General features: G+C 41.9%; 1 protein-coding gene across 6 annotated transcripts in view; it reads right to left on the bottom strand.

Moving 5' to 3' along the window:
* The window catches only part of FYN (FYN proto-oncogene, Src family tyrosine kinase), a 130558-nt gene that overhangs the window by 60342 nt on the left and 44407 nt on the right, over positions 1-25809 (bottom strand). For 5 of the 6 annotated variants that reach the window (XM_085217465.1, XM_085217462.1, XM_085217467.1 and 2 more), the window contains exon 2: positions 16070-16139. The exons of the other annotated variant lie outside the window; for it this stretch is intronic. The gene's annotated coding sequence lies outside the window, so the exon portion shown is untranslated. The remainder of the gene's footprint in view (positions 1-16069; positions 16140-25809) is intronic. 6 annotated transcript variants of the gene reach the window in all.

Raw genomic sequence — 25809 nt, 5'->3', positions numbered from 1 at the left:
ATCAATGGACACTTCAGAAAGCTATGTTTCTTTCACTTATGACAGGAGTGGTGTACTCTTCTGGTAAGGCAATATTGTCCTTGAAATCTCAAAGGATGGGCTGGGGCTTCAGCTTTTTGTTTGCATCTGAGCACTGTGAATGTCTTCAGTGCAGGTTTTCTTGTGAAGAAAAGATGCTACATGTTTTCTTTTGTACGCATTTTTCAGAGCAGTTTCTCAATGCCAGGAGCACAAATGTAACTGAAAGAGAACAGTCCCAACTTTGTCAGCTTCCCAGCACTATATTTTATATGCTTTTGTTTCCCTGCAAGCTCAGCACAGCTTTAGTGGCAGCACCCTGGTTCCCCCTGCCCCCCACAAGTGATACATATTAGTACATCTGTTTTCTCTGTAAAGTCTTTTTGCATTCTTTGCAGGGCACAGGAAGGATGTGGGCTCCTTTTCACATTCAAATGAGGCAAATTAGCCTTTGCCTGGTTCCTACAGTATAATGCTTATTTTACATTTAAGCGTGAGAAAAGGGAGGAAAATAAAACCCAATATGTTAGGTGGGTTACATGTTGCACTTTGGTACAAGCCTCACATAGCCTCCTTTTGCGAACTGCTCGCTACAGGAGATCACTGCTTAATGGGGTTCGAAAGTTTAATTGTGTAAAATGACTGAGTAGCTTGCACAAAGAAATGGCAGCTGCAGACACATTAAGTGTGAGAAAAGGCTAAAAATGCCAAGGTGAATCAGCAGGGTTTAAGCAATCCAGGAGAGATTCCTGAAGCACATTGAAAGTAACTTTCTGACAGACGACCGAAGAGCCAACAAGGGGAAATGCTGTTCTGGACATTATGCCCACAAAGACCAGAGGATGTAAAGGTCAGGAGCAGCACTGGCTGCAGTGACCACGAGATGGATCACAACTCTGGACTTCAGAAGAATTGACTTTGGTCTCTTTAGGAATGTGCTTAAGAGAATCGCATGGGATATAGCTCTTGAAAAAACAGAGATCCAGCAGAGTGAATTGGTTTTCAAGGACCACCTCCTGCAAGCTCCACAGTGGTCCATCTCAGTATGCAGTAAACCAGGCAGTAGCGGCAGGACACCCATGTGGATAGACAAGACGCTCCTGACAAGAAGCAAACATAAAATGGGAGCATGAAAGATGGAAACAGGGTCAGATGGGGTTAGGAAAGCCAAAGAAGATGAATCTGGTAAGAGATGTGAAAAGCAGTAAGATTTTCTACATGTGTATCAGCAACAAAAGGAAGACTAGGCCCTCTGAACAGGTGATCAGTAATGCGCCCCAGAAATTGATACTGGGTCCAATACTGTTTAATCTCTTCATTAAAGACCTGGGTAATGGCAGAGAGTACATCCTCATAAAGTTTGGGAGCACTATTTGATACGTGAGATGACTCTGCGCCATTCATGGGTGCCTTGACAGGCTGGAGAAATGTGCCAGTGGAAACCTCATGAAGTAGAGTTTGCAAAGTGATATGCAAAGTCCTGCCCCCATGCTGAGGGCTGAGCAGCTAGAAAGCAGGAGAGAATCTCAGTTTTCCAGAGGGCGCTATGTTGAATAAGCCAACAATCATCCTTACGGCAAAGATGGCCAACAGCATCCATGCAACAGGTCAAGGGAAGTGATCCTTCCCCTTTATTCAGCACTGCTGAGACACTTATGGAGTGCTGGATCCAATATGGGGCTTCCCAGTACAGAATACACACAGACTTATTGGAGTGAGTCCACCAATGGGTGACAGAGATAGTTACAAGATTGAAGCATCTGTCATAAGAAGAAAGGCTGAGAGCTGGGACCATGAGAGTCTAAACAAAAGAAAGCTCAGGGGGATCTGATCAGTAAGTATAAATGCCCAATGAGAGGCGGCAACGAAGACAAGGCAAGCCATCTCAGTGTGCCCAGTGATAGAAAAAGAGGCAACAGGCACAAAGTAAAATACAGGAAAACATTATTTAAATGTAAGAAAAAAAACCTTGCACAATTAGTAACTCCTTCCTTCTAAAAACTAGAGACAGATACAACTCAGTAATGTAACAAAAGTAATGTACATATTTTGCAGGGAAACTGTATGGTTCAAATTCCTGCTTTTCTATGTTCTAATGCGAGTGGTAAAGCCAAGAAGACGTAAAGAAAAACTGAAGAGCTTCTTGGTGAGCAGTGGTTTACCACAGGCAGTTAGCACTAGGTGGAAATTCAGTGCAAACTCTTTATGCTGCACTGTCTCGTACACTTAATGCATGCTGTGCAGGAAAGGTGATAATGCACCCCATGTGCAGAAAATCGTTATGAAGTGGTCAAGATGTTATAAACATACACTTGGCTTTACTGATGGCAATCTCCCAGTACAAACAAACCCTTAATTCTGTTGATGTGCATATTTGACAGTTTGTAGCGAGAGCCTGAAGGAGTTCTGACACACCTGCTAATGCTCGGAAGTGCCTTCTCCAGCTCAAGTGCTATTCTCATCTGTAATCTGGAATGAATCAGTCTTGCTGCAACTGACGGGCCATGCCCTTGGCCCGAGGATGCATGGAATCCATGTCCCAAATCCCTGCTCTGCTTACAAACTACCCCTTGAAGTAAGTAGTTACTTGCAGGTTTTTTCTTGGTTTCTTGTTCTGTCCCGAATCACCACACAATGGCCTCTTTTCTCAGCTTGCGTGTGAACAGCCACGCCATGGCCTCCCGCTTGGCACTCTGGAGCCTCACGGCCTGCTCGGCTGGTACTGGGAAGCCTCTGAGGAGCAGCAAGAGCCTCTTCTCCCTCAGAGCTCACACTGGTTTTCAGACACCTGCCTGTTCAAAACACAAACGCCTACTGTTCTCACCCACCTCGCTCCCATCCGAAGCCAAAGGCATTCAAATTGATTAGTCCTGCAGCACACAACAGAACAGCTAACCTATTATGTGTGGCAGCCTGAATTCCCCTCTTCTAGCTCTCTCCTTACAGCAGCAGCGTAAAGCTCTGGCTCAGAGACCCAGAGCAGAGAGAATTCCAGTCGGATTTTGACTCAGACTCACCCGAAAGCCTGAGCTTCCCTCAGTAGCAGGCTCTGGCTGTCCTGAAGCTGTAGGAGTAATGAGGCTCCTCAGTCTGACACCTTTTATGCTGATTTACCCAAAGTGTTGTTCCAAAGGGATACAAGGAGGGACTTGAACAATTCAGGAATTTTTTGAAAACAATGAGGGTATTTTAGGCATCCTCGGAACAGTCCACTTCTGCCTACTGAGGCGCCCATTGCATCCTTAATTCATAATTTCCATTGTGGCCTGCTAAAATAATTAGATTCATTATTCCTGTCACATGTCCTTTCTGCAGATGCTGGGAGGGTGTGGGAGAGGGAAGAGAAAATTAGTTATCAATCACCACTTGCCAAGAGTAGATTAAGACGTATGCATTCCTGTGTAAAAGACTCAAGGGAGTTTCATTTATTCCTTTTCCTCTCCTCAGTTATATTTTGCTTCTGTTCTACAACCCTTGTTCTCCCGCTGTATTCAGTCACAACCCGCCTGTGGTGGACAAGCTGGAGAATGGTAAGCAATTCTGAACCTCTTCCCTTTTATCATGAGATTTCATTTGGACTCCCTTTCCCAGGCCTCAGAGTACAACTGGTTTCTGACAGCAGAGAGGAGAACAAGAAGAGAGTTCATCTTTAGTGATGTGATAAAAATCACTCTCTCACACAGACAACTGGAAAAGGATTTCAAAAGAGCTCTTGTGCCAAGAACCTGATAGCAAAACCTGAAATTAAAGCCAACCCACACCTTCCTGTTCACAGACAAAGCTCTTTCATTTTTTTTCCTGGCGCTCCTTCTTCTTGACTAATTCTACCTGGGACTAAAACATAAGTCACCATGCAGCACACCCTGCCACCAAAACATCCAGTGCTCCGGAAGGAGCCACCAAAAATTTCCATAATAAAAGCGTAGCTCTGCTTTACATAGGAGGTCACCTCAACTCTCTCACTTAAGGAAAATAATAATAAATAAAATTACAGGTAGTAAAAGCACAATAAGCAAGCAGGTTGGAGAGAAAGGATAGGAGAACACAGGGATTTCAGGGATTTGGTGCAATGGAAGGCCTGAGGAGCATGCAGGTGAGGGAGCAGCTGGGAAGGAGGGCAGGCCGGCAGCTCGAGCCCCAGCTGGGCCTGTGCCATCTGGCAGCTGCACGCGGCTGGCTGCCTGTGGGCTGTGCAGAGAGGAGGGATGAGCCTTTAGGGGAGGAGCCATCTGATAAATCATTAATGAATGAAAGTATGAAGTAATCTGTCTGCCTAGGAGGCAGAATCGTCTAATAATGAGAATGATGGCCTGGGAAACCAAAGACGAGGTGCTGTTTCTACCCAGTGCTTAAGAAGATTGACCTGCCTCCTTATATGTTGAAGGGCTACCTTCTTAAAATCAACACAGTAAAACCAAGATAAAATATGTTAAAATATGATAATAACATTTACAGATCCATTTGCAAAATCTGCAGCCCCTGCTCCTCTTTTGTCACAGGCAGTGCACAAAGACAATACCTGTTCCCAGAGACAGCTCACACTAAACAGGGGGTTTCTCAAAGCTGTAACAAACCTAGCATGACCTTTTGCCAGTGCTGGTGGCATTTAATCTGAAATCGATTAACTATATACACAGTGCTAATTACCCAAAGATATTTTTGATCAATCTGACTGCTGGTTGGAAATGTATGTGTATGCCTTTGTGCGGACAACGACACTCTGCTATCCCTGTGCTGTGTGAAATGAAGCTCAAGAAACAATTTTGGAAGGTACATTCATGTTTGCAGCAATAGCTGCAGGGGGACCGGGCACATTCAGCTGGAAAGCGATGAGGTTGTCAGGGAAGGGTCAGGAGGCTGGCATGGGTTGTTTTGCACAGAGACCTAGCAAGATGTGTCATGCAGCATAAAATCAATATGGGCCCTGCATGAAAAAGCAGTCATCAATTTTGTACAAATCTCAGGCTTATTTGGAAAGATCCTCACAAAGTGATTCTTGATTTGTGTGAAACCTTAAGCTCTTCTCTCTTTCCTCTATCTTTAAAAAAAATCTTAAACATTCAGGGATTAGAAAGGTTTTAACATAAACATCCAAGGCACAAATCAACACAAATCTATCTAATGCTGGAGCAGTTACGAGGTAAGTGATACAAGTGCTTTATCATTCAGTGTACTGATAAGCTAAGATTTTCTAGAGCAATGTGTAGACTGCAGTGGAAACCATAATTAGAAGACATATGGTCATGAGCAAACCTACATCTATGGAAACCCAACCAAGCTTCTGAGCAGATCTGCAGGGTTTTACCGCATGCCTATTTGCAGCACCGAAGCCAATTTTAATTATCCTGCCAAACCCTATTGAGCCACAACAAGGTTATTACCGCTTACCAAAGGATCTGCTCAGGCAATTTTACAAGGAAATTGCTTGTGCCTAATCTAATCACTAAGAAGTATTTAAAATTATGTTAGGCCTAAAAAGACCAACAAAGAAGCAGGAAGCTCTGAAAGGTTCAAGAAGCTTCATAAGGCTGTTACTGTAAATCACGGCAGCAATTTGGAGATGAGCTCTCTGGAGAGACTCCAAGTCATAATCAGATGCTGTATTTCACCGAGAACAAACAGAATGCAGGTGAGATGACTTAAAGAGCAAAAAAGTATGATTTCTCACATATATAAGCTTTCTACTGGTGGCTGAATACATTTACATAATAAGTGGGGTTTTTAAATTATCCACTGGTGATGTCACACAGATTTAAATAATCTGCAGCACCAGTCTCTGCTACTTGCAAGCCATATCTGACACTTTAAAAAGCCTTTGAAAATTATTTAACTGCACTCCATTCAAGAATTCTGTTTCTCAATTTTTTTTTTTTTAAGCATAGGATGAGCAACATCTACAAAGTGTAACAAGTGGATTGTGATGACTTGGATTTTTCCATATCCTTGCAGAGGGGCAGCACAGAACATCAGAAGGAATTACTTCTGTAAATTACAGAAAGTTTAATTGGAGATTGCTGGACCTTTTAAAGCTACAGTCAAGCTTATTAGCACAACAAATACACAGCATTGCCTACCGAGTAACCATAGAAGTACACTGATGGAACCTTTACTAGCTTATGTTTTGCCAAACTGACTGAGAACAGCTTCCTATCAGCACTGTTACCAGCAGCCGCTTTGACGTGTTGTGTGGACTGCCATGATTTCAACTTCCGTTTCTCCTGCTTTTGCTTATGTGTTCTGGGTGAGAGAAGGTAAAAGCTCCCTTCGCACTTCACCACTCTACTGACATAGATTAGTCTAGGATAGATGACCTGGATTCAGACTGGTTAAATACCAGAAAGGGAAAGTCATGAGCAGACAAGGCGAGCTCCAAGGGGATTTATCTCAGAATTTCAGTTTTCTGGTGCTTCACCCAACACTGACTTGCAGAGCATATTAAATTTGCTGCTCTCCCTGTCCAGTATCACTAGAGAACTGTCCATCAAAGAATAGATTTCTACCAGAGCTAGTTATCAACCTGAAGAAACAATACAACTAATCACCAGTGGTGCCCACGGCACTTTCCTCTTCCCCCACCACTGAACTGAAAATAGTTTTGTGTTGTTTTTTATTTTATTTATTTTTAAATAAGGAGAGTTTGTGTGTAGGTGACATGTAGAAGCATCTGCAACTCAGAAGAATCTAGAGCTACACCATAAAGCTTCTGGAATATATCACAGACATAAAAGATACAAAGGAAAAAGAAGAGAGCAAGACATTGAATATATTTATGGCCAGAATCTAAAAGAAAATAAATATTCCAGGAAAAATAAATACCATGGGAATTGCTGGTTGCAGTGGAGTGAAGCAGTAGTGATAATTTGATGCAAAAATTCTCTACACAGCAGCACCCTTACAACTATTGCTGTACCAAGTCAGTAGGCTTGCCTGGTATTGGTCTCTCATTGTGTCTGTGAGGAGCTTTCCTAGAGAACAAGAGGTGGTTAAGAGTCATGGCTTAGGAATTTACTTTTTTAATCTAAAATACAGCTAGAAACCACTGTGCCTTTTTTTAATATCCCCTGTGGTACATGGGACTTTCAACGATGCCTCTAATATACGTCTTAAAGGGAAAACACACATTTCTTTTGATTGCTGGCACCTTAAAGGTGCTGTAAAAATGGTCTGGTAACACAGGATTAACAATCCCCATTTCCCCTAAAATTTAAAACTGAATTCTTACATAAATTCACCCAAATCTCATTTGCATAAAAGCACACCTAAACACAGTTGCAAACATGGAGACCTGAGCTGGATGGGAAAGGCAAAGACTGAGATTTCCCTGGGTGTGAGTTCTTCCTAAGCACACCCACCTGTGCATGGCTGAGGGCTCTGACCTCCCTCCTGGGAAGTTGAGTCCCTGTGACCCAGAGCCCTGTCCAACACTTGCCTGCTGGGATGCCTTCAAGGTGGGATGTCTAACACATATTGCACAGCATGTAGACCTTCTAGACATTGCTGTAGGAGAGATCGCAGGCAGGATGTTACATCTTTCAGTGGGCATGAGCCACATGAAGTGGCTCTTTCCAAGCCATGAGCCATAGCTTTCCTTCTGCTATGTCAATTTAGAACAGTGCTCACTCTCTTCTGAAGCACTTGCCCGTATAGACAGTCTAATTCAGAAAAGACAAGGAAGATATATCCTGTCATTTACAGCTGTGCATGCTGATCCTCTAACAACTTCTAATGACATACAGGAAAACTGATAGTTAGACTCAAACTAAGCCTCCCTATGTAATTATAGTAATTTAAAGGGCAAAACTCAAGAGCAAAACTTTTTAAAAAGCAAATGTAATAATCTTGGGCTCCTACAAAGATACGTAGCATGTAACAAAATGGTTATAGGGGATGCCTTAAAAATAGGGCTGTACATGTTGCATGGTGTTTCCAGAGAACAAAAAAAAGCCACTTCCATCATATGCAGATTGGTTTCTCTGTGTTTTGACAGATTTGGCATGTCACCATGGTAGAAAACAATGAGAAGACTACAGGATATATCAGCTGTCAGTCTCTACATTTTCTCTATGTCTACAGATATATTTGGAGATATTCTGCTCTACAGATACAACAGAATTTCACGTACTGGATCTTCTTTCAGCCTCTACCTTAGATGAAAAAAAAAACCACCAAAATTGTTTGAACTCATCAAGTGATGTAAATGAGAAGAAAAGGGGGATAAAGGGATGATGTTATGGCAGTAAAAGGTGTGCACAGGGAGACTACTGTCCTAATAATGTGGAATTAGCTGTGGGGCAAAAAATGGACAATTCCTAGATGCCATATGCTACAACAAATATCATAGCTAAATGAAAACTTTCCTAAACTGATGATTTGGTTGAATTACAGTTCACCAAAATGAGCATCCAGCAGCAATGGGTGCTGATGCATTGTGATGCAACCATGGGCTTCAAGAATATTATACTGTAATCAGGTGTAAGTTCCCACTGAAAAAAGATAAAACTGTTAACAAATGACAAAAGAGGATGAGAAATGACTCATGATAAAGTGCAGTGGAAGTTTCTTTCCAGGCTGTCTTCTCTCTAAGTAGCACCTTAACTGCATGAATGAGAAAATTCATGAACCAAAGACTAAAGCAGTGAACTGAAGTTTGAGGTCACATCCGAGCCATATATATGATTTTTAACTAGTTCTAAAGAACCTAAAAAGTCTTGTGCCACTTATATCCCTATATTTGCTGGTTTGGGGTTGGTATGATTCTTGCATAACTTAAATTCAATGAGGAATACAGTTAGTTAAAAAAAAAAAAACAACAATGCAAAGCCTACATCAGTATGGTTGTTACAGGATTACAGGATACCACCTCATAATAGCAGGAAGGCAGGATTCTCACCTCTCTGAACACTATTCAAAACCCTCACAGACTGACCTTACTAGCTTTTGTATTTCTCACTACAGCTGCTGCATGATATGATCAAGGCTGCACACAATCTTCAAGGCTTTTCAAGCTTTTGCTGGAGGGAAAATTTCAAAGCAGACTTCTCCCTGTCTCGTAGTACTAGATAGTTGGGTAGGAATGACATTTACACAGTTGAATCTTTTATTATTTTCTCTTCCCTAAAAACAACAGGAGCAGTATGGCTTGCTGTATTAGATAGATCCTTGTATGTGGGCACAGCATAGGTATAAAGGTCATGAGGACAAAAAACCCTTTATTAGAAGGCGGCAGAAGCCTCTGATAGCTCTGAGGTTTTCAGGATGATACAGCATAAACACAAACTTTTTATGAATTTCAGCTCTTGGATACTGTCTAAAAATAAGTATTTTCTAACCAGTGGTTTCCCTGATAACGTGCCTTGGGAGGAGCTGGCTTTCCTGGAGTCCTGGAGCTCCCTGTGCTGCTCACTGCTGGCAGCAGGGATGCTGCAGGATGACTCAGAGAGCTCTGACAGCGCCTTCCGTGGAGCATGACACATAGAGCAGGAGTCTCCCCACCTCTGAGCACCTTGGATTGCTTCCCAGGCTTCCTTTTATCTTTGAGCTCAGCAAACTGATTAATATAAATAACTCCATGTGCAAAAATACTCAGCTTTGGTAATCTACAGTGAGATCTCTCCTCTTCTTCATGCTCTTCCACATGCAGTTTCATTGTGTCCATGTCACAGAAGCATTTAAACAAGAGAGAGATGAAGAACTGCAGCAGCGTGCTTATGCTGTGAGGTGGTAAAGACACTTATGTCTTGGGACCTGTTACTGAAGAGGTAGATTGCCTCTATGCAAACTATTTAGTGCCCAACGTGAAGTTTTGCAAAAGGCACACAGCAATAAACCCCATATAATTAAATCTTCTGGATACTTCAGCACCCTACACTACACCTCGATGTTTTCTGTCCTCCATTTAGCTTCAGCAGCCGCTGACATACTTGACTGATAAAACGATCTCCCAAATGATTTTAGCCCTAAAATCTATTAGATCCATGAAGTATTGATGAGACAGAATTAACATCGAGAGAATTACATTAACTGCCCCCTTCCTCCTTTCTTTCAGAAAATAAACACTAAAAATAAGTTGGCACATTGGCTGTACTGTAAAACAGCACATTTGTGTCAGGAAGGGGAAATTTAATCCTATCCACTCAACTTAGGCTCTATCTGTAGATATATTTAGTATTGCAACATGCAGTCTCACCGCTACTGCCTTATCTGCTGCCCAGAAATCACACTCTCTGGTCCCTGTAATCCTGTGCCCAGTCCACACACTGCACTGCACAGCACACCATGCAGATCCCACTCCCTCCCTCTCCCATAGATTGCTGCGTGGTGGTGACGTTACCTACTAAGACCCTGCTGCTGCCTGATTATAAACTTGGAACAAACAGCTTCCAGCTTTGGCAGTCTTCTCCATGCTGGATGTTTGCTGTGAGATTTTTTCCTTTCTTTGTTGCCATTTTGGATTTTTGGCATGACTTCAGCCTAATTTTTTCAAGCTAGTCCTGAAACAAGGCATGGGAAATTGGAGTGATTTGTCCATGCTAAAAGCCCCTGGTCAGCCCATGAACAGCTTGAGAGGTTTTGTGATTTGGAGGGAAAACTTGTATGCTGGCAAGACAAAATCTTTGTATTTTGATCTCTGCATAAAACTCCTAAACATGACCAAACTACCAACCTCTGACAAAAAACAAAAACAACTAATGAATTACTGACCCTTGAAGAAATAAATCTCCATTTGCGTGGGCTCACTGGAGAGGTGACACTTCCTAGCAACCGGAGACAAGCTCTACAATCCTGCTACCAGGTCGGTGTGACCATTCTGCTGCAAGCTGCACCTACACTTCAGTAATGATTTGAGCTGGGTATGAGTACAGGTGCGAGTGTGCTCTGTATCTGAATCTGATAGAATTCAACTACTAACAGGCTGGATGGCAGTGTCTCCTATGGTGCATTACATAACCATTTTTATTTGGTTTTCCACAGGGTGGGGAACAGAAAGTATAAGGATAGGCAAATGTGATGGAACAGGAGTTTTTATATCAAGTGAACAGTGACAAAAATACCCTGAAGCATGCACTGAAAAGAGCAAAGTTGATGCAACATTCCCTAAAGCAAACATATGAACTTGCAAATTTAATGCTCTTCTTTCAGCAGAGCATTTGGAGAGTTTGTTATCTTGAATTTTAAAAAAGCAAACAAAACAGTTTATCACTAGCAAAATTCCATCATGAATCTTCAAGATACTGTAACATTATGATTCAAAGATTTCTGTCACTGAGCCAGCTCAGAAAGCCAGGAAGTGCAGCAGAATGTACTCCAATTGCTGTCCTACCAGTACTTCCTTATCTCTACTCCAGTGGATAAGGCAGAAGGATCGTCCAGACAAGTGGCCCACAGATCAATCCTATTTGGACTGTCTCAAGTTCAGCCCCAAACAAAACCCAACAACTAAACTGAAGGATGTGAGGGAATGGCCTTAAGTTACACTGCGGGAGGTTCACGTTGACTGTTAGAAGTTTCTTCTCAGAAAGTGTGGTGGGGCAGTGGCACAGGCTGTCCAGAGACGTAGTGGAGTCACCGTCCCTGGAGGTGGTCAAGAAATGCGGAGATGTGGCACTGAGGGACATGGTTAGTTGGCATGGTGGGGATAACTTGACAATTGCACTAGGTGACCTCAGAGGTCTTTTCCAATCTTAGTGATTCTGTGACTGCATGAGACTTGAGAGTGAGCTTTGGAAAACACTTAGAAGAACACACGAGAGAGGCCGGCACACAAAGTTCTCTGCTGCCAAAGGCTGAGCTCAGCTTCCCTGAATGGAGTTATCTTGCACAAAAGTGTGACAACACTTCCCATATATTATGATAGCAGGCTAAATTCAATCCAATTTGGTCTGGAAAGGTGCAGTGCTGAGAAGGGGACAAGCTGCATTCCTTATGCAACTTATGGACCAGCTTTAACATTTACCACTCGCAGCACCAACATACACATCTTTCAGATGGAGTAGACTGGAAGAGAAGAAACAGGCTAAAATTGAGGGAATTACAAGCATAGCATTGCAAATTGTAGTAAAATCCAACATAATTTAAATGCTCAAAAGTTTCCACACACTTTCCTTCCTAAGGATGTATGATAATCTTCATCCCACAAGAAAAAATAATGAAGTTCCACAACAGAAGCACATCAAGAGGTGCATCAGTGCCCAAATTAATGACTCGGGAAAACTAAAAGCTACTGGAAATAGTACCAAAACATGCCAGGTCATCTGTAATAACAAAGAACAGCTAATGATTCTGGCAAAGCCTCTTGTGGCTGTGGCAGAATTCAGGTAAAAAAGTTATGGTGTAAGATGCCTATTGCAAGCTCTCGGCAAATAAGACATAGTCGATCTATAATACTTTATGTCAGAAACCTGACGAGGAAGAAAAATCACCATGAGAAATTCTATATTCACTTCTTGGTAGTCAAAATGTCAATTTTGATGTCAATAATTATGCCATGGAGATCAGACACACAGGAACCTACAGAGGAACACAATATTTCTTTTCTAAAGGCAACCAAACTAAGTATGCATCAAGTTACTGAGAATTTGTTTTAATATTATTTCTAAAAATCAAAGCAAGCACTATCTGCTAAGAGAAGAGGAATCTGATTGTCCTTAATGGGTAAAAAAAATCCAACCCAAAACACTAGAGGAGATCTTAGCAACTAAAATCCAAATTTTTAAAAGATATAACCAACTACAGAACCTAGATGAACAGGGACAAAACACCACAAATGGTACAGAATAAGCCATGCTCAGACATGCAAAAAAAATTTTACAAAAGGCCTGAGTTTCAAGGGGCATTCAGACTGGCAAAGAATAGGGAAAAAATCTAAAACAGATCACTCCAAAGTTTTCTTTTGTACTTCAGCTGTACTTCTTGGGACTCCTTGCAGTTGTGTCAGTGTTTTATATGATGGAGAGAAGGCCACTCAGTGACCTCCCACCAAACATCTTGTTCAATACCACATGGGTCAAACACCTAAGTGCCAAGCAGCTTTTGCTCAGACATCCACAAGGCTGCTTTACAGAAATCTCATCAAAAGAGGTCTCTGCTCACACTGCTCAGGAAGATACCATCAGCTTAGCTGAGTGAGTTTTAAATTAATCAAGATTTCCCTCAAATCACTCAAGTGTACTTCTCTGATCAGCTCCTAAATCCATTATGAAGTTTTGAGCTGGAGGCTGTATGACCCTTTCTAGGACTTTGATCCAAGATGAGTGAGTGACCTTTGTGCCTCTGAGCTTAGCTACTATGTCAGGATAAATTCAAAGTGTTCTCTTAGTGTCCAGACTTCCTGGATTTAGTGGGTTAGGGACAGAGAGAAGACAAAACTCTTTCCTTGACATAGGCAAACGAACAGTGGGGGCAGAGATGTTTCAGAGATCCTTACAGACCAGAAACTGATTCCTGATTATTCTTCCTCAAAATGAGATTTTGCAAACAATTTGAAGTGGGAAGAGGGGAAGGAACAGCTGTGAAAACAAGCAAAATTGCAGAGTCTGTTTACATATAATAATGGCTCCAGGAAAACAATATTAAATTATTGTGCAAAATCCTGGAGCATGGAGTACCACAAAGCGAGCTCCAAACTGGCTCAAAGAAATTCTAGAATGTATACAAACCAGCAGTGAGAACAGTGCCTTTTTACTGGGTTCTATCTCTGAACAAGAAGTTTTCAGGAATATCACTTTCTCCTTAGTTTTGAAATTCAGACAAGTCAGCAGCCATGCTCCCCAAGTCTGACCATGAACTAAAGGCTGAACAACACTGTGCAAGTAGATCCTCAATGAACCAGACTGTATTTTTATCCCCACTAACAAGTCTACTGCATCCATGTGACACCTTATTTCTTTGGAGCCACAGGACGCAGCTTCCCTGATCTGGGGCTGGAAGGTTCTTCAGCAAAACTCCTCTCTCACAGGCAGAGAAGATGCAAGCTACACATTGATCAACAGTGAGTGCTAACAATGAGAAGTAACAAGGAAGTACATTTTCACTCTGAGGACTGTCAGACACAGGAACAAGTGCCCAGAGAGGCCTCCACCCTTGGAGCTCACCTGAATTTTGAAAATCAAGGCCCCGACCAACTTGATCTAATAGGATCTGCTTCAAGGGGGCAAGATGCCATACAGCAGTTTCTTCCAACCAAAATTATTCTCGTTCCAATGAATGTGTTTCTTAATCTCTTTCCTCTTGCTGCTCTCAAACTATGTTACTTCATTGGGCCTAGATAACTGATGCAATTTTGAAGGGAAATTTAAACACAACAATCTCACTACCATGTCTGCCCATAACCTTATTTTCCTTTGTGTTACACAGCAACACTATTTTGGCATTACGATGCTGCTCCTTGACTTGTGAGCACTACAGCTTCGTCACATGTCACACAAAGATCACCCAATATGTAAGGACATCAGACAACTTGCAGTACCAAAGTATAGTAGCTACCATCAAAAAGCAAATTAGATATAGATCTTCTCTTGCAGCAACAGAAAAAGCACAAAATAAAATCTCATGTGATGTAAGTTCACGCAACTGGTCTATAGCTCATCTTTGGGCATACAAGTAGAGAGAAAATTACTTAAAAGAATGGCAGCATGGTTTACCCAGGTATAGCTGTACAGGACTTTTCAAGAATTTGGCAGATTTTTTTTTTTAATTTTGATCTTAATCATTTCATTTTTTCTTCACTTTAGACTATACTTTCTGCAGAAGGCTACATTATCTACATTTAAACATCTGCAAGTTAATCCAGATTCTTCTGTATGATGAAACAACATCTGTTATTTCTTTTTTAAATGGCAGAAAGGAACAAGTGTTCTCATAGCACCAGTCTTTGATTTGGGGTTTTCTATTCCTGCAGGCTATCTTACTCTGAAGTCCTTTGCCAATGGAGAATAAGCTGGTTTTCATCTGCAATCTGTACACATCAGCTGAAGAAAAATTCTAGTCCAACACTCTTCTTGGCCAAGGGAAAAAAGGGACACAACCTTCCGCCAGCAATTTTTTTCTAAGGGTGCCAGTGATCAACTGAAGAGCTGTCATAGCAGTGACATGTGTCTGAGCAGTCTGAAGGAATCCAGCAATTATTTTAATATTTTGCATAATACTGGTGGAATGTACCATCCACACTGAGTCTCTGAGAGGGAAAAGCAAGGTAAGTCTAAAAACCACTGGGGATCTGCTGCTTCGTTTTGTTTTGTTTTTGCTTGTTGCTGGGATTATTATTATTTTTTTAGGTTCGACTGGATAGAAAAAGAGAAAGCTACGAAGAGCTTTCTCAGGATTACTTCCCTCCAGTTGGGGCATGTCACTAATTATCTTCCACTCTTTGATGCCTCCCTTCTTCTCACGGTGGCATAACTCAGGAACACAGCTATGCTGTACACAACATGCCACACTCCCACTGCAGCCCACATCAACCTGTAGGAAGCTGTTGTCTCTAGAAGTGTGCACGGAACAATCAGAAGCAGCAAAGCCTGTCACAAGAAATGGAAAGGAGGAATGGGAAACCTGGTGCATCACACAGGAGCACTAACTACCTCCTTATGTCACAGTAATGAGCAACTCCTTCTAGCTCCATGTGGAGACTTGAGATTGGATGGAAAGATTTCACACTGACTAGACATCCTCACTATTCCCTCTGCATTATTGTTGCTGCTCATGTTTCTTACCTCTAACATGCTTTTTGTTTCCCTTGTTTTACAATTAGGCTTTGGGTTTCTTCTACTAGTTTTCAGCCACTCCTCAGCTGAATGTAACAGCTACAAGCACAATAAGCAGATGCCACAGGAGCAAATGAAACTGCAATCCTCGCCTTGAGGCCCAGCATGCTGCTTTCTGTCAGTGCTTTTCATACTGTGCGTCTCCATACCAGAGGAAAAAAAACGTGTAATCAAGTGCAGCTTTGTGAGCTGCATTTCCCATCAAGTAAAAAAATTAAACTGAAATAAAAGCTAACATAATATTTCTGAAATTTTCATTGAAAGCCAAAACTGATCAAGACTGCAGCACTTACCAGAATTTCGCCCCCAAGAGAGCAAGTTTACATTCACCACATCTCCTCAAAAATGGCTCGAAAACATGCCCTGCAAAAAAACGAGAAAGGGAAAGAAAAAATTAGTGACTAGAATGTCACAAATTGTTACACTTCTCTCTCACTCCGCTAACGTTTATCACCAAACTTCCACCGTTTTTCCAGTTTTAGGGAATGAGGTAATTGGATATGATCCCTCACACTGAATTATTACATTCCACCAGTATTATGCAAAATATTAAAATAATTGCTGGATTCCTTCAGACTGCTCAGACACATGTCACTGCTATGACAGCTCTTCAGACACCAAGGATACAAGGTCAACAACATGAAACAAGCTGCAGCGTAAAGCAAACATGCCAATTATTTTAGATCAGGTCCCAAAGAATTGGCCAACCTGGAGTCTCTTAGTGAGTTTGCCTTACCAACATGTTTTCAAAACGTGATGTACATAATGCCTTCGACAGTCTTTGTGTTGGAATACTACACAAAGGAAAAAAAAAGGGGAGGGTTGTGCCACATTACATTTTTTGACTATATTAATTGCCTCCTGTTTCCTAAGAGAACAAAGAGGGAGAAGAACTAACAAAACGCAGTATCCAGTTTGACACATGTGAGGGCCAGTCCTCCTTGTTATTCATAACAAGGAGAGCAGAAGTGACAAATGCCATCATTTAGCCAACGCTGAGTAAATTTCAAATGACAGCTACTCCTTATTTTTCCTCGAGGCGAAATCTTTGAAAGAACAGCTCACGGAGCACAGCCTGAAAATGATGTTAAAACATTTATTTTGCAAGTCCCTAGAAGATGGAGGAGCTGTGATTTTGCTGGTATTCAGCTCTGGGAATGATAACCGTGCAGCAAATGGAGAAGGACGCACATTTCAGTGTGTGTCCAAACTGGTGAGGTCAGACTGAACTTGAACTGCTTTCAGAAACACTCCCATTCCCTCCCAAGTACAGAGCTGAATTTTCCACGAGAGAGGCATCTGTAAAATTAATGCTGAATGAGTAACTTTACAACTATACACAGATGACTTAGGGGCCTGCATTATTGATGGAGAAAACCTGCTTCAGCTGCAGCAGCAGCAGATCTTTGCGGCAGTGCCTTTCCTGAAGGATGCTGTAAGCACTGTGCAGGAAATGAAGGGGCAAGGCTTCTCAGCTCACATTACTTTTACTGGTCCTTGTTGCATGAAAAGCAGCTAGGAAAATTAAGTCACTCTTCAGGAACAACCAAAGAAGTCTTATTTAAGTTATGGCAACTGGGCTACACTGTTCTAAATCTCAATTAGAGAGCAGACCTCCAATTTCATAAGGCTGAAATGTCAGTTTGGGTGGAGAGTTCAGGGTGGGGAAAGAAAGGAATAAAAGAATGTAAAAACTTCAGAAGAGGCTTTTGTGCAAGACTGTAGGAGTAGGCATTTTTAATCACACAACTGCAGAACAAAACATCATCTTCCTTGCTTGCTTTCTTAGTTTAGTGATTGAAAAAAAAGAAATGAAAACCAAATAGCTTGGATAAACCAAGGAATAAAGGAAAAAACACAACTCCTCCTCCTCCTCCCCCAACAGCTATTGTACAGCTTGGCAGAATACATGAAAACACTGAAAAAAAGATGGGTCTTAACTGCTTTGCTCAGACTCAGGGAAGGTGGTTATTATTCCAGTGCCATCCATTTCCCTCCCTAGCTTCCAGGCATTTGGCCTGGAAAGCAAAATCAAGTCAAGAGACTACTTCTGCCTTCCAACTAATTGGACAGCATCTGCATGCAGAAAAGTTGGAAACAGGAGACAAGCCGGGTTTGAAACGGACCGATAGCACCTCAGCTTCAGATTAGCTCATTATTTCCTTCTGCACCAAGAGACTAGTTTAATAATTCCCCATGGAGAAAATTTTACATAGGTAGAAGGAATAGTTCTCTTTCTTGAGGTCTTTGAATAATATCACTTATCTCCAAAATTTGACAATCACGTCTCAGAGAAGTGAGACTGACTTTACTGGCTTTGGAGAATACAGCATAGGAGGTGCAAATAAATGAATACAGGCTTTGAGATGCACTAATTTTGCTTTTTCTTTTTTTTTTGTAATTAGTATAATAAATAAAAGAGGCAACAAAAGCTTTGCCTGATCAGAATTACTAATGAAAGAGAGCTTTTCTCCACTCTGCTTGGGAAAAACGAAAACCTGGAAGTAACCATGTGACTGTTCATTGAACAGTACACATCTTCTGGAAAAGGCCATTTTTTGCAAGTAGTTCTTATAACAGAAAGCGTTTACTATAAAATGCATTGATTTGCTTCACTATGAAGGGTTGGCTAGAGGGTACAGAGCTATAACCTAATATTCAAAAAGCTGCTGGCGCCAACTGAATGGAATATAGTAAAAGTTCAGATTTGTTACCACACCCAGCGGAAGAGTGGGGAAGGATTAAGAAACGATGCAGGAAAAGTGTTGAGGATGAAAATCTTTTCTGATGAAACTCACAACTGAACTCCCACTTGTCATCTAAAAGCAAAAGTGAAATGAGACTGTTTTAAAGCACAGTGAATGGAATAGTATTAGATTTAAGCAACATGCAAATTGCTGCAGCTTGCTACCCAACCCAGCCCAAAATGCTTACAAAAGGATCACCCCAAGCTATGACTTCCATGTCACTGCCAAGGTAGGATGCTGTCCAAATGAAAGCTGCCCAAGCATCTTCTCCTAGACAGCACAGCATAAAATACCAAGAAACCAACTGATGTGAGAAATTGCTCTGAATCTCAAAGAAGGGACTTTATTTGAAACATCTAAAAAAAAAACCAACAACAAACAACCACCACAAAAACAGTCCTGGGAGATGATCACACTTACTGTCTGCCAAGAACAGCCATTTCCTGTAAGCAGCACCAGCTTCAACAAATTGGAATTTTTTTACTGAAAATAAAAAACAACCCATGCCCCCCCTCCCTCAGTGTTGTACACGTACTAGTGTCACTTTTAATCAGTTTTGTGTAAAAGTTGCTTTTTTGTATAGAGAAAAATCTTCTGTGAAATACACTGTGGTAAGGAGAAACACGTCACCAGCAGACTTGGTTTCCTCACCTTGCCTGCTTTAGAGCCAACTCCTGTTTATCCTCATCCGTTTCCAAATATGTTTTTGTCAGTTCAGACTGGGATCAAAGTTAAGTCTTACTGGCAAATGAGAAATCACTGACAGTAGACACAGTAATGACTTTTTTAATCCAAGCTTACATGCCAAACTCTATTAACACCCACCAACTTCCAGGATCTTTGGATCAAGTCTGTGGTGAACAATTCTAGACGAGCCCACAAAAAACCTGCTTTCCATTAAAGGAAAAATAATTTACTGTCAAATAAAACAGATAAAACCATGATTTAGTGCACAGTCAGGAGGATTCTGGTCTAGTACATACTGGAGATGTTACAGCTTGCACGCAAGCTTGACCCAGCTGGAGGAAGCAACTGGCTGAAATCATAAATAGTCTTAAGTATTCTTCAGATGGATTCTAGTAGATGCAATTCTGTTGGTGATACTCAGAGACAAAATGAATTTTAGATAATAATAAGCATCTGACTGTTTTTTACTAGTAACATGCCTTTGTTCCTGCCTTTTCAAACCTCAAGTAGAACCACACATCTCTAGTTGCTGGGCTATTTTACTTGGTAACAATTGGTAAGATGATGTAGGATTTCACATTGGAGAGCGGTTTACAATTGCATATGGTTGGATCAGGGTGTGTAACCCACAAATGAGCTGGATCTACTTTGTAAAGAAAATGCTTGTTACTGCACCAAGCAATACTCTTTTCATTTGTTCTAATGTCGTTTGTGTTTATTATGCTACACACCGTACAAAGTAGGTTTTGGGTCATGAATCAATCCAGTCAGTAGTGAGTTCCTCTGGCCCTATTGTAGCAAAGCCTGGAGTGCCCCTAATCAGGCAGGAATGAGGACTCAGCTCTGCGGGAGGTTGCTGACACATCTGAACAAATGCATGGAATCATGCATGCTTGGTTTTATCTGAGGTGCGTTTTCCTGATATTCTCCCTTAAACTTTTTTTATCTTATAAATATAAAAAAAATGAATAGCCATTTAAAAACCCTCTGAAAGCAACACTGAGCACAAGAAGAAAAAAATATCTCCTGCATGCTGAGTTTATAAAAGAACTGCACATCTTAAACTTAGCTTACATAAAGCAATCTTTTACCACGCAATGCCAGCTATATATAAAGACCCCTTATCCTGTGAACATCTGAAAGCTTTCCAACAATGAAACATTTAAAGTTTAAAGGAAGCTTATAGGCTTGCACTTACATGGGGACAGAAGCCTCAGTGTTACCCTGGGCCTATTTATTACTCAGGGAGGGTCCCAGAGAACAGTGTGTGACGCAAAGAAGCCCAGCCGGCATCAGGGGAGTGGGAGCTCCTGCAGGAAGCAGCCAGGATGGGCACAGCACTGGCTTTCAGCAGAGGAAAAGAAATCATAACAGTGTTACCAGACTACTAAGATTGAACATTACAGATCTGGTGATTCCTCCTGCCATGCAATAGTAAAAACATTTGGAAGAAGATGATGGCTATACAGCAGGGCAGGCATCCTGTGTCTGTCATGTAGAACTGACTGGGGTTCTAAAGCCTCATGCAGTTACCTGAAAGCTTCGTGCAGATGGGGGATATAAATAAGGATAACCATGTCCCTTTCCTAAGAAAGTCTCAAAGAAAACGCGTACTTTCAGAACAAAAACAGTTGTTCCCATCATCAAACTCACAGCTGTATGAACACCAGATCTTTCAAAGTGCTGCCCTTTCTGTTTGGAGCAGTAGGAACTCACCAAACAGATGTATGGTCAATTTTGCAGTACCAGCAAGTCCTAAGAAGCAGGAAAGAGGAGAAAAACAGCTTTACAAGATACAGAGGCTTTGTTTCAACTTTTTCTAGTTTTATAAACAAACCAACCAACCAACCAACAAAACAATGAAACAAACACAGAAACAAACAAATAAAAAACTTTGTTAAAGATCATAATCTGAACTGTTTATTTTCTATACCAGTTAAATCTCCCGGCATACCTATTCTAGATCTATTGACTTTAGAATACATGCTGCTGTCAGTGAGCCCCTATATCCTGCAGATCCTTTACTGCCAGCCCTGCCCAAGTATGCTGCTTGGCTTCCTTTTCCCTAGGATGTTAAAATACCAAAGAGAGCTTCAGTTCCTTACTGATAATTAACATTGTCAGGACAGTAATGATGATAATATTACCTCTTTCTCTCTCAACTTTCTAGCAGGATAAACAAAGCCAAACATTTCTTGCACCAAGCTGCTTTTCTAGGCGCCCACTTGCTTTGTAACACAAAACTATGGGTCAAAAAAGAAAGCCAAAAATTTAAAGGAATATTAAACAACTAAAGGAGCACTAGAGTATCTGTTTGAGAAGATCCCGTAATTCTAGGCAATCCTTGCTATCCATGCTGCTCAAGAGAGAAACAAGCATGTATTTTAGCTGCCTTCTAAGCTGGAAGCTCATCTGCATGCTGCATACCTCACCCACACTGCTGGACTGGTCAGACTCTGTGTAGGCATCTGCAGCCACTATGATGGGGTGACCCCATGTGGAACTCCTAGCCGGCTTCACAGCAAGCAGACACTGAGACTGAGAGTGCCATTCACAGTACGAGGAGTATGCAACTGCAGTGACAAACTTCAGTTCTCAAAACAGTAGAAAAATGACTTCATTAACTGCAGGGAGAGCGTTCACATTTCTCTTTACAGAAAAATGAGAAGTGCTATGCACCAAACAATTTTTTTTCTTTCAAAAAGAAATGAATGGAGCCCACAGTCCTAAGAATAGATGGCACTCTCTGGCCTCTTAGCTGGCCCTCAAGAATGCAGCTGGAGGGCATGAGGCCGGCAGAGCAGCGCATCCCTCCCTGCACCCCAACCTCGCACCCACTGACACCAGGGCACTGCTTTAAGGACCAGGAACAAAGGAAAAAGAACAGCAAGAAAAGCAATAACCAGTGTAACACAAGCTTTTGAAACTTCTAGTAGCTGATCTTGCAGTTTGTCTCCTACGAAGAAGAGAATGCTTTTCTTCCAAAGGAATGGGAAAGTACCTCTAGAACAACCCCACTAAACAGTGTATTTATGAATCTCTTGCAGAAGTAAAAATCTTTTAGAAGTGTAAATAGATTGCAGTGTAAGAGTAGTTTTTTAGATAAAAAAGATGTTTTTACAAATAATCCCCTGCCCCTTAACAGAGAATCTTACCTAAGCAGTAGACATTTTTCTTTAATTAGTGTGTGAAGTTCAAATGGAGGACATTACATCTATGATGTACTACAAAAATGAGCACACATACATACACTTTATGTGGAATAAATATGCTGATGTTGCAATACCGAGAAACAGTCTCAAATCGTGACCAATTTACTTCAAAGGCTTTACATCTTTAAAAAACTGAGCATCTATCCTATATTCTTAGGACAAACTTGGATGAAAGGGGACCTCTGTATTACAAAGGACTTCTTGAAGCTCAGCCAGCCCATGGATTTAGCTGTGGATGTGTAATGCTGTAACGGATTAGTCACCCCAAAACAAGCTACCTGACATTTCCTTATACGACTGACCCATCTCCAGGCCGGCACGTGTCAGGTCTCGTTCTTGTTCATGTGCAAAAGCAAAGCAAAGAAGTTTAGTGGTGTGAAAGCAGCATGGAGCAAGCCATGGGACAGCTGGAAAATGAACAGAGGCAGCGCAGGGCCCCATTCATGTGCACAGATTATAGTGGCTTCCTGTGCTATGTTCTTGACAGTGGGAAAAAAAAAAAAACAAAAAAAAAAACGTTTGCACATTTGGTTTTCCTAACTACTGTAATTTAAATATTTCCCCAGAATGACACAAAGGAAGAGCATGGCCCACAAAGAATCCACATGCAGGCAGGCTGGGGCAGGCAGAGCCAAAGCACTCCTGCTCAGCAGGAGCCGTACCACCCATGCGTGTAGTCCCATTGCCTAATGCAAATGGGAGAGTGAAGATGCTGAATTTTTGAAAGAGACAGCTATTTGTATACCTATTTCTTTATTAAAAACAAAACAAAACAAAACAAAACAAAAAACTCACAGCAAAAAGTAAGCAGCGCAAGAAAAGAATACAGCAATGTGATTAAAGCACAGTGAAAGCCCTTCGCTGTAAACTAATTATGAACTACAACATGCTGAAAACAAACTGCTTTCTTTTCACCCTGTTCACATTTATCTTCTAAGATGTAAAGGATGGGGAAAAAAGGAGGTTGTGGTTTTAAAATTGTGGAGCTTATCAAGGCCAAGATCGGATGAGTAGAGCAAACCTAAGAAGAAAACATCCTCTCTCCCCACCTCCCTCCCCAAAAAAGGAAGCCTGGCAGTGAGGGCCCATCTGCAGTGTCAGTGTGCTGGTCTTTAAAGGATTGCTCTGGAGAGCGTTCTTGCCTAATCTTTTTTTTTATCTTTCTGGAAATTTCAAAACAAACAAATACTTCGTATTTCGCTGGAAATTTCAAAATAACTTGAGGAATAAACGATGTTATGTTCTGTTTTATTTTTTATAATCAGCCAAGTTGTATAAAGCAAATAAACAAGGCCCTCATTTGTCATGCAACACAAAGCAGGGAGAGAGGAAGAGCTTTACATTACAAAATCAGTAACTGTCAAAATCTATGTAGCCGATGGACTCCGGGTTGGGAGAGTGGGGGGAGGGAATGTAAGAATAGTCTTGTCTCTCATGGATTTAGTTATTTACTCATTTTCACGATGAGGTTTCATGTTGGTGAATTCTGAATCCAGGAAGGAGAAAAACAACCCAAAAAATCACTCTATTTTGACAGTTTACTTTCCAAACAAAAACCCTGCTCTCTAGCATCTTCCAAAAAAGACTCCCACATAATGAATAACAGGAAATTAAATCCTCAGGCCAACACAGCAGAAGTACAAATGAAAAGATTTTGCAGTGACATAATGCTCCAGCCTGGAGTGCAGATCAAGTCTTTATTCCTTCACACTGTCCTCAAATCCATCAGATCCCTCCTTCGAAAGCGAGTGTCCCAGCATGAACCAGAATAAACGCAGGGCTCTTGTAATTCCGGGATCGTGCTATAGTAATATAAACCTCTTTGCAATACAAAAGCCACACAAAAGCATTTATTTTGCTGAAATGTCCCATGGATTTAAAATGTCACGCTCTTTATAACTCCCCCTTAGTCTCTTGTCTTTAAAGATTAAGCAAAAGCCTGTGTGGGGGAACTAATGAACCTGGATTTCTAGCTTGCTTGGGCCAACCAGGAGCTCCCCACCGAACAAAATTGTTAACTCCAGCTTTACCCCACAGGTCCTCGGGCACAAGCCCACCCCTCCATGTTGCCAGCCGGAGGTTCCGTGCCCCAGTGCCCATTGGCATGAGCAGACAGGAGGTATGGGACCAGCAGCTCCCTCCCCAGACAGAAGCAGCCCACCCAACCACAGGGATGAGGAATGACCCACAGATGTGCTGTTAACAGACTCACTCCCACTTCCTCAGGAAACCAGGCAAAAAATCTCATAGCCCCTCGCTGCACCCCCACCCTGCCCCCAACCATGCAGATGCAGTATAGAAAAAATAATAAAAGAGGAACATAGATGTAAGGCTTAAGGGCTGTGCTACATCCCAAAACAGCATCTGGATTACTGTCTCATGCATGTTTCAGAAGTGTCACTGGCTTCCTGTTTAATATTCTTGTTTTATTGCTGCATAAAGCCGGCCTCATCTCTACCAGCAATATATTACTCTCACATCCTCAGAGCAGATCTTTAATGAGGGTATTCTGCTTTCTTGATATTCAGAGACCTTCTGTCTGTATCAGCATAATGCCTGAATGCCCAGAATACAGAAAAGGAGTCAGATCTCCCTTTTAAAACACAGCCACGATATCCCACAATAAAGGGAGCTGGAGTTACCATCTTCCCCAGCATTGACAGACTGGTGTTTTTGTTAAGCCTCCTGCACAGGGCTGCTGGGGCCCCAAGTGCCCTCCAAAGAGCTGTGTGCCACCCCGCTGCATGCCACAGCCACTCCAGTCAGCCTGCAGAGAGCTGCTGCCCTATCCCAGCCTTTCTCACATTGCCATGGTGACACTGCCGCCATCGCTGCACGCCTGGCCTATTTTTTACAAGCTGGCAGTGGTAGGGGATGTTGGTTATGACTGAATCTCAGCAAGGCCTAAAACTTCTCAGCTTGCCTTTGGTGCAAGAGAAGGGCCACACTCAACATGAAGATGAATCACCTGAGTTGGGAACTCTGCATTGCCTCAAAACAACCAAAAAACTGGTGAATACAAACCTCAGTGTGCAACATAGGGAAGGGTAAGCAGAAAAGCCAGCCAGCCCCAGCATGCTGGCAGCCCCAGGGGCTTTGGAGGCTTTCCCAGGAGAAGAGTGCTGTGAAGGAGAGACCTGGAGGACAACAATAAAATTGTCTTGCCAGCTACATAATGGGGCAGGTGAGGGCTGAAGAAAACCCATAGCTGTCATTTGGAAACCACTCGGATGCAGTGGAGAGACAGGCAGCAGGGCTGGCTGGAGGAGCAGGATGGAGGGTGATGGAGAGGAAAGCTTTGGTGCTGAAGATAGGCAGCTTGTGTGAATAAAGGGGTCAGCAGAGGGACACACAAGGGAGGCAACACTCTTAAGAAATGAGGGAGCT

The sequence above is a fragment of the Meleagris gallopavo genome, chromosome 2, assembly GCF_905368555.1.
Source record: "Meleagris gallopavo chromosome 2, MGAL_WU_HG_1.1, whole genome shotgun sequence".
Taxonomy (NCBI): Eukaryota; Metazoa; Chordata; class Aves; order Galliformes; family Phasianidae; genus Meleagris; species Meleagris gallopavo.
This window is presented reverse-complemented; position numbering and strand designations above follow the sequence as displayed.